The sequence below is a fragment of the Protopterus annectens genome, chromosome 2.part0 (genome assembly GCF_019279795.1).
Source record: "Protopterus annectens isolate FY-2018-M chromosome 2.part0, PAN1.0, whole genome shotgun sequence".
NCBI lineage: Eukaryota > Metazoa > Chordata > Ceratodontiformes > Protopteridae > Protopterus > Protopterus annectens.
This window is the reverse complement of record NC_056728.1, coordinates 988954922-988967167: the sequence shown is the minus strand read 5'-3', so window position 1 is coordinate 988967167 and position 12246 is coordinate 988954922. Positions and strand designations below refer to the sequence as shown.

Genomic DNA, 12246 nt, shown 5'->3' with positions numbered 1-12246 from the left:
GACTCACCACTTACACAGCACATAGCTCATAAGGCTTATATGCTGCTTACTGGATTAAACATAGGCTGTCTCTATCACCCCAGAATGGGCAAGGTGCCCACTGTCATCCTCTCTATAGCCCATCCAACTCCTATGCCACTAATGAAACGTAGATCACCTGGGGAGACAGTAAGGGCTTGATCCCCTCTACTCCATAGGGTCACATCAGATCCTCACTAATTTTAGCTGTAGAAGCGCCATGCTGTGTCACAAGCTGCCTAGACCACAATCTATGACTACTCTCTGAAACAGTTCCTCTGTAACATGCAGCTACACCAAAGTCACATCCTGAGAGGTCACTAGGAATAAAGTATCAACTTGTAACCTCCTAGCTACATTGTGACAGGTATAGCTAATCCTATAACCCCTGCACTTAACACTATTTATTTATGTATATATTTTTATTGTGTATTTATTAAAAATATTCAAATACACATGTACTAAGCATCACATTAATGAATTAAATAACAAATAGGCAGCAGTGATTTGAATTCATATAATAAATATAGGTGCAGCAATAAAATCAAATACATTATAAAAATATCAGAAGTTCAGCAATGTCAAAGTACTGGTTACACCTCTGTCAGGGTTCAAAATGTACCTTCCTGAAAAACTGAAACTTGTGTGACCTGAAAGAGCTCTCAGAATCACTCATCTGCATCAAGAAAGGTAGCTAATTCCATAAGACTGGGGCCAAGTAAGGAAGAGAGAGACAGCCTGTTGTTGTAAGTCTAATCCATGGAACAACCAATAGTCCTTTCCTGATGACCTGAAATACATCACTGAGACACAGAGTCATAAGAGCTCCTTTAAGAATGCAGGACTCAAAAAACGAAAGGCATGGAAGGTAACGGTCAAGATCTTAAAGACATGCCTTGCTGCTAGTGCAGATCCCACAAAACGGACTTACATGCCTGATCCATGAAGAACTAGTCAATATATGTGTGGAAATATGCATTTGTTACAGATGCACTAAATCACACTCTGTAAGCCAAAGGTACATGGCATTAGAATAGTCATGGCAGGACTGAACAAGTGCATTTATTACTATGGCCAGGTCTGAAAAAGGTATTATCTGATGGGTGATCTGAATGATATTCATAAGATGGAAGTAGAATGCCCTAATAATAGATAACACTTGGCCCTCTGTCATCAGACTGTCATCTGGGATCATGCCCAGATTATAGTCCTGAGACAGAAATTCAATACAATTTGTCCAAATTTTAATCATGTGCATTAACAAAGGAATATGAGAATAGCACACAGTGGTATGATACAGTAGACCTTAGCCTCTGACAGGTTAAGACATGGGCAATTAAGCCTGAACTGTTGACAGCTAGCATAAAGGATCAAAGCTGTGAGCTGTAGCTCTTGTGGTACAGGGTTTGATACTCTTAGCCCTCATTTACCTACTGTATGACCTTGAGCAAGTCACTACAGCAAACAAAGCTTGGAGGCACCTAGGAATTTGGGCAATGCTCCTTAATGGTTCCCTGGACTACAAGCCTAATAACTACCTATGAATAATAAATCAATGAGCAATAGAATCTAGGCAATCCAGAAGAATGAAACAGAGTATAAAGGATAAGTTGAGATAAAATCACTTTAGCTAGCAGATCTAGAAGACACTCTCTTTGATACAGTCCCTGTGAGAGGAATAAAAACACCTTGTTGAAGTTTCCAGAAGTTTATTCTGTTAAGCTGGTAGATGTTCTTTGTTGATGGTTTGTTCTTGTCCTAAGAAGTCTCCATGACAAAAGCCAGAATGCAATCTGGAAGGAACTCTAAGACAATTTCCTGGCTTATTTTGGATTAATCTGCCATTAAAAAGCACTACCTTGGTCATGGCAGTTATAGGGAGGTAGGAGATCCTGCCTAATAGATGCAGATGATTTTGCAATACCACCTATGTGGTGTAGGATGTGACATCTGACACCTCCAGCAGCCTACACACATCTTGCATTCCAGAGCATTTTCTGGAAAATAAACTTAAAAAGCATAAGGTAAACAATTGTAAATATTTTGTGAACAATAAAAACTATTAAAACTGTACAAATAGCAATGTTACCAGAAGAGAGATTCTTTACAATGATAATAATCGGTGATTCATAGTCTTTCCATAAATAGTGTAATATATTATAATACAAACCTCAAATTATATTTTTTCTAAACTTTCACAAGCACATTTTCATATCTTAAAAACTGTATAACCTAGACATCTAGTGTTAGAACATTCTTGTTTACTAGATATAAGCTTTCACATGACAACAAGAAATTCCTCTGTAAGTGCATTGCATGTTTATTGAGATATTTACAGAAATAAGAAAACACATATTATTTGTATAATTAGCAATACAAAGAATACTGGATATCTCTCAAGATGTGCAATGTACAGTGCCAATATTAAACGCAGTTTTCTTCAGCAACATGTAAGGTTTCACCTAATGTCATGCAGCAGTTTGTAAGTCATGTGGTTTTTGAAGTATTAAACAGATATGAAAATATTGCTTATTTCATAATTCCTAACAAACAACTGGTAATATTTCCAGTATAGTGTTATATAAGCCATCATTTTCATTGAATTGTCCTCTCCTACGTTGATGTTTCACACCACACACCTTAATAAAATATAGGTCTAGGTTATGGAAATACGAGCATAAATATGAAAATATTTATAATAAGTTACAACGATTAATTTCTCCACTGCAGGGCATCCTAAACTAATAACTCCATGCCCTTTCTAACACTGTCTATTATTAGCTGGTGAGTCACTAAGTTAAAGCAGCCAGACCCAAAAAAGGTCTGGAGGGCATGAGGGGGTATGGGTGCAAACTGGAAGTACACTAACAAGGCATTTTAGGTTTGAATGAGTTAAAAATAAACCAAATGCATTCAGTCTACTCCAGGGAACTACCACATTGACAATACATCCCTAAGAGTTTACTCAGTTGTTCGGGGGTTGGGAAATTATGTGGATGGTACCCTAACTTTCAATCAACATGTGTCTATTGTTGTTTAAAAAAGTCCTTCGATATTGCACAGCTTATAAACAAAGGGATTGTGTCTAGACCTAGGAATGTAACTGTTCCCCTTCACTCAATCCTCAGTGAAGCTTATAAACAAAGGGATTGTGTCTAGACCTAGGAATGTAACTGTTCCCCTTCACTCAATCCTCAGTAAAGCTTATAAACAAAGGGATTGTGTCTAGACCTAGGAATGTAATTGTTCCCCTTCACTCAATCCTCAGTGAAGCTTATAAACAAAGGGATTGTGTCTAGACCTAGGAATGTAACTGTTCCCCTTCACTCAATCCTCAGTAAAGCTTATAAACAAAGGGATTGTGTCTAGACCTAGGAATGTAACTGTTCCCCTTCACTCAATCCTCAGTAAAGCTTATAAACAAAGGGATTGTGTCTAGACCTAGGAATGTAACTGTTTCCCTTCACTCAATCCTCAGTAAAGCTTATAAACAAAGGGATTGTGTCTAGACCTAGGAATGTAACTGTTCCCCTTCACTCAATCCTCAGTAAAGCTTATAAACAAAGGGATTGTGTCTAGACCTAGGAATGTAACTGTTCCCCTTCACTCAATCCTCAGTAAAGCTTATAAACAAAGGGATTGTGTCTAGACCTAGGAATGTAATTGTTCCCCTTCACTCAATCCTCAGTAAAGCTTATAAACAAAGGGATTGTGTCTAGACCTAGGAATGTAACTGTTCCCCTTCACTCAATCCTCAGTAAAGCTTATAAACAAAGGGATTGTGTCTAGACCTAGGAATGTAACTGTTCCCCTTCACTCAATCCTCAGTAAAGCTTATAAACAAAGGGATTGTGTCTAGACCTAGGAATGTAACTGTTCCCCTTCACTCAGTCCTTAGTACGCCATTCATTAAGTATAATGCCTCCCAGACACAATCAAAAACTGGAACACCCATAGTGATACATTACTAAAAGGATACAATGCCTTAACAATATGCCTTGCATGGAATGACTCAAAGCCTTGTCACTATATTTAAGTCACCTGTTAACACTCTGTAAGATATTATGTCTGGCATACAAGGCATCCTCTGATCCATCACTGATGGCTTTACTTGCACATTAGCAAGTCAAATGAGATCAGAAAAAGTTGCTCCAGATATCTGAACCTCTTCTGTAACATCAAAAGAATGGTTTGATGGGACAGGTATATATTGCAGAGGAAAACACTGCTTTGGAACAGACTCTCTCTCCATGTAAAACAAAGCTCATTTACTTATGTATTGGCATTTGTTTAGCAGGATACCCCGTTTTCAGTGGAGACCCAGGGAGAAAAGCAAAAATGCAATACAAGTAAATAAAACAAAACATGAACAATTAGTAAAATTATAAACAATAAGCAAAAATAACAAGCAAGTAAACTTGATGAAAATTAATCATTTTGGTGAAATTCACAAAATTAATCAAGGTCTGAAAATTAACAATTTCTAGTAAATAGAGGTTGAACAAAAGTAAAAGTATGTCACTTTGTACAATTGTTGCTAGCTAATATTGCAGAGTAAAATAGAGATGAAGCTTTAGAAAAAGGTTATAGGCATGTATTCTTATAGAGGTAAAATAAATTTTAGGTAATATTCCTTTTTGTCTTTGGTAACATGTTTTTTTAACTTGATTGCGAAGTTGCCTGTAATTCTGAAGGATAGATTGATTTCTGGTTTTTAGCCATTGTTTCCAGATTTTCTCTCTGTTTTGCATTAATTGTTTAGCAGATTTGGTTAACCATGGGGCATAGTTAGATTTTATTCTTTTGGTAAGGGGGGATGCACGTTTGTTTAAAGCTTTTAGAAATGTAGGATTAATGTAGTTGACTGCATCATCAAGGGAAATGATTTTTAGATTATTCCAGTCCATATGTTTAAGTAAGTTGATGAATGAGGATCAAGGTTATCCAAATTCCATGTTTGTTCGTAGTGATGTTCTTTTTGAAGGGAAGCGAATGTTCTAAGCACAAAAGCAGTGAGATGATCACTTGAGTATTTGGGAGAGCACCTGCTGAGGTGATTTTGTTTGGGTCACCTACTATTATTCAGTCTAGCATGGAGCCCTCATTATTACCTTTGTCGAATCTGATTGGGGATGTAATTGAGTGAAGTTAAATAAATTAATGTTAGAGGATAGGAGTTTAGTGCAGAAGTGTGACCAATTAATATTAACATCACCCAGTATAATGGCTTCATTCTTGACTGTGCTAGAAATCCAGGCAGGGATATCTTCTAGGATGGGTATATTATTGCCTAAGGGAATATAGAGAACTACAATTCATAATTTTTAGCTTTATTTATTTTTAGGAATGATACAAGTATTTCAGCAGTAAAGAATTGGGGAATGGTGTCAGAGAAGACCTAGGCAAAAGGAGTGCAATACCTCCTCCTTTCTTGTGCTGTCTATCTAGCCTTATAGTGTTGAAACCTGGCGGGAGGAATTCAGAGTCGTTTCTATTTGGTTTGAGCCAGGTCTCTCTGGTGGCAATAATGTCTGGTTTGTTATAAGATGTCCAGGCATGGAATTCTGTGGTTTTGTTACAAATACTTTGGAAGTTTAGTGTGACTTGTGACTATATGTAGTTATTTGAAAGAGTTGGGTTGATGGGATAGGTTAGCTAAAGTGGGTCCTGGAATGGGTTTTATATCACCACTAAGACGTATATATGAAAGTCTGGGTGTATTCAAAGACAACTTGGATCTATAGATGGGAAACAGATAATTTACCCCAGGACTGCCCCCAGTACTAGTAATGGACATATGCAACTCCTAAATGTTTTATCACATGCATGGGTCACCTCAGATTATGTCTGTATGATCCCACTTATTCTCACTAGGGATATTGTATAGTTATCAACCATGGGATGAGTAACGCCAATGTAACATCAAATGGGATAGGTTGATTCAAGCACCAAAAGGGAAACTGGCCAGGGTTCAAATGGCACAGAAGGGCAGCTAGCTTAGTACTTACCTATGAACCTAAAAGGCTACAAAATAAGCAAGACATTAGAAGAATAATTAAAAATAAAATTATAAAGAATTGCAAAACAATCAGGAAATGGTAAGTAAAGATTTAGATCAAGTGACTGATTTGCTGAAGTCAAACATTAGTGTAAAGGAAATGACTGCAGAAAATGAGGCTGTCCTGGAGGAACATTTTTAAAAAGTAGAAGAACTTGAGGTGAGAGCATGGAAAGAGAATTTGAAATGTGGCAGAGGAGAAAGGTGTCAAACGTTAGCAACAGCAGAAGCTTCATGCAAAACATCTGTTCATTGTACCCCAGGCAAAAAAGCACTTATATTGTGACACATGGACTGACATTCACATTATCATATTCAGTAATTTCAGAATAACTTTTTATTTTCATTCAAAGATGCACATGGAAGCAGAGCAGGAGGTTAAAGAGAAAAAAGACAGCAAGCTGAAGGGGAATCAGTTTCTCAGCCTATTACCAGTAAACATGGCCATGGTCTAGCAGAGAAACCATTCCCTCTGTTTCTAAGAAAAATATATGAAAGACAGAGAAAAGTCAAGGAATTGACTAGAAAAAAGGGAAACATGGATTTGATTCAAAACCCAGCATTGAGAGAGGGTGAGTATCATAAGGACTATAGAAGATAAAGTAACATTAATAAAAAAAAAAATAGGTGAACTACTTAGTATTCATTTCATTGTGTTATGATTAAGTATTGGGACTGATGCGGCACAAGAAGCAATCAAGAAAGTTTGAACTATAATGATTGTGTTAAACTAGTGAGAAAACTGAAGTATCAATATCACTTTACATTTTAGCAGCACAGAAAAAAAAAAGGTTAGAAGACAAAAAAAGTAACTGAAAGAAGGATGGTTTTCATTTTTTTTTTCTGCAAATGTTTCCTGACTTAATGCATCATCTGTAAAAATATAACAAAGTAGAATATAGTAAGTACTGTGATAGTCCTATATCTGATGGGTTGGAAAGGTGCTTTGAATGTTTGTTATATAAATGAAAGAAAGTTAAATGTATAACAATCCAAGAGTTACATTGTATGCAGAATAGAAAAAGGTACAAAAGGGTTATAGGTTCATATGTGTGTACTAGGCTAATGGCCCCTGGGGCCTTTACAAGCCTAGCCCATAGGATTACCCTGGCATTGTGCCACCCGACCTTAGTTCCTAGTGCCTCTGTCGAGTAAAGCCACTGGAGTGATCCCTGCAGTGAATTTTCTATTTCCCATCCACTCATCAAGATTTCTCTTGAAGAGCGCCAGTAAGGTGCTCTGCTTGACATGTATAGGAAGTCTATTTCATAGCATGGGCTATCTCTGGGTTATGAACCTGTCCCTCCAGCATGTTCTGTTGATTGTGGTAATGAGGTTGAGGTCTCAGGAGTGTGTGGTGCAGAGGGATTGGGATTTCTTTAGATGTAGAATTTCTAACAGAGCTGGGTCAGAATGGCTTTCTAAGTCAAGCAAAGATCGCCTCTAAGTAGGCGATATGAGACAGAGACTAGTTGGAGTTTTTTTAGTCTGTCCATATAGGACAAATGTTTAAGGCCTAGGATCCTCTTTGTGAGGTAATTTTGCGGCCTCTCCAGTTGTTGCTGGTGTTTAGTTTTATGTAAAATGAAACAGTATGTGTATGTGGTACACAAGCTGCTAGGGCTTTTTATTTATTTATTTTTATTTATTTTTTTTATTTGCTGCTGTAATATTAATAGTTGAAATGAAAAATGCCAAGCTATTTACAGTGCATTTAACAGATGGTTTTGATTTTCTAAGCCACCACACAATCCAGCATTCTGGTCATTGGAGACTCCATCTTGAGACACAATGATGTCCCTCACACCAGGCTAAATAAGGAAAAGGTCACTGTCATTTGCTAGGATCCACCACATTATGCATGCACTCAGGTCATTGAACCACAAGTACTGGTATGACTTCATCATAGTCCATGTGGGTGTAAATGACCTGAGACATAGCTCCCTAGATTATATGAAGAGAGACATCATGGAGCTCTCAGAATGTGTCCGAGGCTGGTATGAGCCTAGCATTGGGCAGCATTTTACTTTCTCCAAGGATATGCCACATTACAAACAAAAGATGACTGGCTTTAATAATTGACTTAGTTTCTGGTGCCATTCTAAGGGGGTGCCATATTTGTCCGCATGGAAGGAGATGGTCAATAGACCATGCTGCTTTGCCAGGGATGGTCTGCACTGCTCCCCTCTAGGATTTTGAATATTAGCTGAAACATTGTCTTTCCCCATACTGCCTTTTTTAGGCAATGCCAAACTGAAAGCAATTCCCACATAGCAAATCAAAACCAAGAAAATCTTAAGGTGCTACTGTTCAATGCTAGGAGTCTAAACAAAAAACTCCACTCCCTAGAAGCTTTCTTCACCCTAGAGACTCATGATGCCAGTGCGGTCACTGAGACATGTTTTAAAGCCATGGAGAGCACACCAACAGTGCAAGGTTATAATGCCTTCCCCACATTTAGACCAGCTATTGGACAGACAGGGTCTAAAGGTGGAGGTGTCTCAATTTACATCAAAAATAAATATACCTTATGGCTGGTCAAACAGGACAATGCACTTCAGCTGCTCCATGTTCAAATCAACATAACCTATAGGTCCCCCTCTATGACCCAGGAAACCCATACCATGTATTTAAACTTATTAGAAACACTCACCATCAAACCCAATACCATATTCATGGGCAACTTTACTTATTCCACAATTAACTGGGAATCCTATATGACACCAACTGTACAGGTACAGAGATTCCCGGATTTTGTAAACAGAAACTCCCTGGAACACATTGTTAATACACCAAGTCTGCAACCATGCTGGATCTGTTTCTCACTAATATGGGAGAGGGCTGCATTCCCCCCTGGCATAATGCCTTCCCTGGTAAGGTCAAACCACAAAATGGTCTCCTTTGAAGTAAAAATAAAACCTGGACCCCAAGCTATACCTGGAATTTTCAGGAACTACTTTAATGCTAATTTTCTGCTATTAAGTGATAACCTGGCAAAATTTAAAGCCCCCATAATCCCTGAGAACATTGCTGCCTAGGCAGAACTGTTCACAGAAACCCAATATAAGTATGTTAATAGCTGCACAGAGGCAGCTGTACCCACCATGAAGAAATACAGAACTAACTCAAAACTCAAGCCATCCAGGTGGAATCACAAAATCACTAGGCTGCATAACAGAAGGAAGAAAATCATGGCAAAATTAAGAGGTGTAACACCCAGCAGGATAAAAGCACTTTCATCAAACTAAACAAACAACAAATAAAGTCTACCAAACCCAAATTTGAGGTACATTTGGCCTCCCAGCCCAAGGGCAACCACAAAGCATTCTTCAGCTATGTCCACATCCTCAAAGGCAATACACAGTTTGTGTGCAGAGCTCATTGTAAATGGAGCCAGAAGATAGAGCTAATCTACTGGCCAATAAATTCAGCTCCAACTTTATCCCTTTCTACCCCTCAACCTTCCCTCAGGAAATACCATCAAATATAACTCCCCCTCTATCCCTAGGACACAGGTCCTTAATGCTTTCTCTAAGGCCAAGAACACTGTATCAATGGGCCCAGACACTATCACAGGATGCTTTCTAAATAACATGAGATATGACCTATCACACTCTCTGGAATTGCTCTTTAACTGTTGCCTCCAAACAGGCTTCTTGCCTCATGAATGGGGAACAGCAACAGTCATCTCTCTGCACAAAGGTGGGCCATCTACAGACCCTGGAAACTACAGACCCATAAGTCTAATTAGTCTTGTATGTAAAATCATGGAAAGAACTATCATGGAAATGATCAATAATGACATAGTAAACTTCCAGACACTGGAACTAGCCCAGTTTGGTTTAATCAAGACCAAGCCATGCTTACTCAGACTGGTGGACTAAAGCAATGGATGAGGGAAAATGGTTCACACTGCCTACTTTTACCTGTCCAAGGCATTTGACACAATACCACCCTCAGGCATTGTTGACAAACTCAGGAGGTTAGATACAAACTCATATGTCACCCATTAGATAGCCATATGGCTCACAAGCAGAACCCAGGAGGTTAGAATTGGGGAGTCCACCTCTACAAAGAGGCCAGTCACAAGTGGAGTCCCTCAGGGATCGGTCCTCAGACCGCTTCTTTTTGGCATTTACTTCTCTGAAGTCAAGGCCAATATCAGTGGTCTAAGGCTGATTAAATTTGCAGATGATTGCAAATCAGGAGCTGCCATTGAATCCCACACTGACTCAAATGTTCTCCAGGAAGGGCTGACACAGACAAACAACTGGTGTCACTACCATGGACTAAAACGAAATACCAAGAAATGCGTAATATTATCCTTTTGGAAGTCATCCACCCCTGGTAACTATCTTATTGACAACACATCCCTTAGAGGTGACCCAATAGTCAGGGACTTAGGGACATGCATAGACAGTAATCTAGCCTTTGACCATCACGTCATACAGTAGTGAGGAAATCATTCTATATTGCACAACTTATAAACAGAGGTATGGCATCTAGGTCAAAGGAAGTCATTGCTCCACTGTATTCAGGATTCATCAGACCTATGATTGAGTACAATGCCCCCTTTGGTATGTACCTAACTAGGCAAATACAGCAATTGGAATGTCCACAGAGGTTCCTCACTAAAAGTATACAGGGCACAAGTAAAATGTCCTATGCAGACTACCTCAAGACTCTATCCCTGTATTCTGTTTCCTACAGGCTATTGAGGAGAGATCTATGCCTGGCATACAGGGTATTTTCAGACCCCACTCTGACCTCCTGCATATCCACAAAACAAACAGTACCATAATTACCTGTTCTAAAGACTTAAACCTTGCCTGAGATACAAATAGGACCTGCTGGAGAAGCAGGTATGTATCCAGACACTACCCTGTCTCTGGAACAGGCTCCCCATCCATGTGAAGCAGAGTTCATCCATAACCCGATTCAAGTGTAACTTGGACAGTTGGATGGGGAACAGGAAATTCATCCCTGGTTTGGCACCTATGTCTCTAATGGACACAGGCAACTTGTAAATTGCTCAGCCCCTATGTCCCTGCTTACAATTCTCAAGAGTATCAGAACTTGTCAGAGATTTGGGATGCAGGGCTAGGCTTGAAAAGGCCCTTGTGGTCATTAGCCTAGTAAACACCTATGAACCTAAACAACTTAAAAAAGAAGTTAAGAAAGTGTGATAATTGGTAATCTTAGGAGACATTTGTTATCAAACAAACAAGATAAGGCAAATGTCAGAAATTGATTAGACAGCATGTTCTAAGTGACCTTTTCAGTGGCTTCTCAAGAGAAATAACTATTTATTTATTTTAACCTGGTTAGTTCCACTAGGATAGCAGCATCTTTTCAGTGGAGGCACTAGGTGGTATTTATACTACTAGGGGAAATTTGAGCAGGGCCGCAAAGCACTTCCTCTACTCTTTGAAGCTGCTAGATGCCACTGGAGAGCTCCTACTGCAGCAAGGCAGAGGCATGGAGAAGGAGAGAAAAGCCGTGGATAGTTTGGAGGTAGAAACTGAGAATTTGAAGAAAAAATTGTTTGATGCGGAGTTTCAGAATGTAAACAAAGATTCCTGTATGGTGGATGTTACAAATGAGCAGTGTTTAGCTGTCTCAATGGAGAATGAAGTAAGTGAGTCTGCTGAAGTGGTGCAGATAACATAACTGGTGTCAGGAGTGCTGCAGATGATGTCCTGCTAAAAATAATAAAGCAGGATGATCCAAGGGATAGTTCTGCTTTCCTCCTTGGGGTGAGATGGACATTTTTTTAGAAGTGTTGAGGGTGGTAATGTGAAAGAGGAACCAGTTGATGTGGCAGCAGAGAATGCAGCAGTTAAAACGTCTGCAGCAATGACAGACAGTAAAAGAGGAAAAATAAAACAAACAAAAAAAAGTTAACTTTTTAGCATTTCCATTCATTTATTAAAAAACAAAACTTCCTTATAAAATGGTCAACTAGATGTTAATTCCAGAATTTATAGACTAAATTTATCACGATTACAAGTCAACTGACTCTCAAGACAGCTACTCTTAGAGGAATCAATACGGTAATCTGTCATACTAAATTCGTATAACCCCCAACAAAGATTTTTGTAAAATATTTATAAACTATTTATAAAATATGATAAAAATAAATGTAAATACAAATAAAATGATGTATGTTC

The 12246-nt window shown here is 38.6% G+C and overlaps 1 protein-coding gene across 1 annotated transcript in view; it reads right to left on the bottom strand.

Moving 5' to 3' along the window:
* The window catches only part of LOC122792803 (rod cGMP-specific 3',5'-cyclic phosphodiesterase subunit beta-like), an 897069-nt gene that overhangs the window by 820706 nt on the left and 64117 nt on the right, over nt 1–12246 (bottom strand). The window lies entirely within an intron of this gene.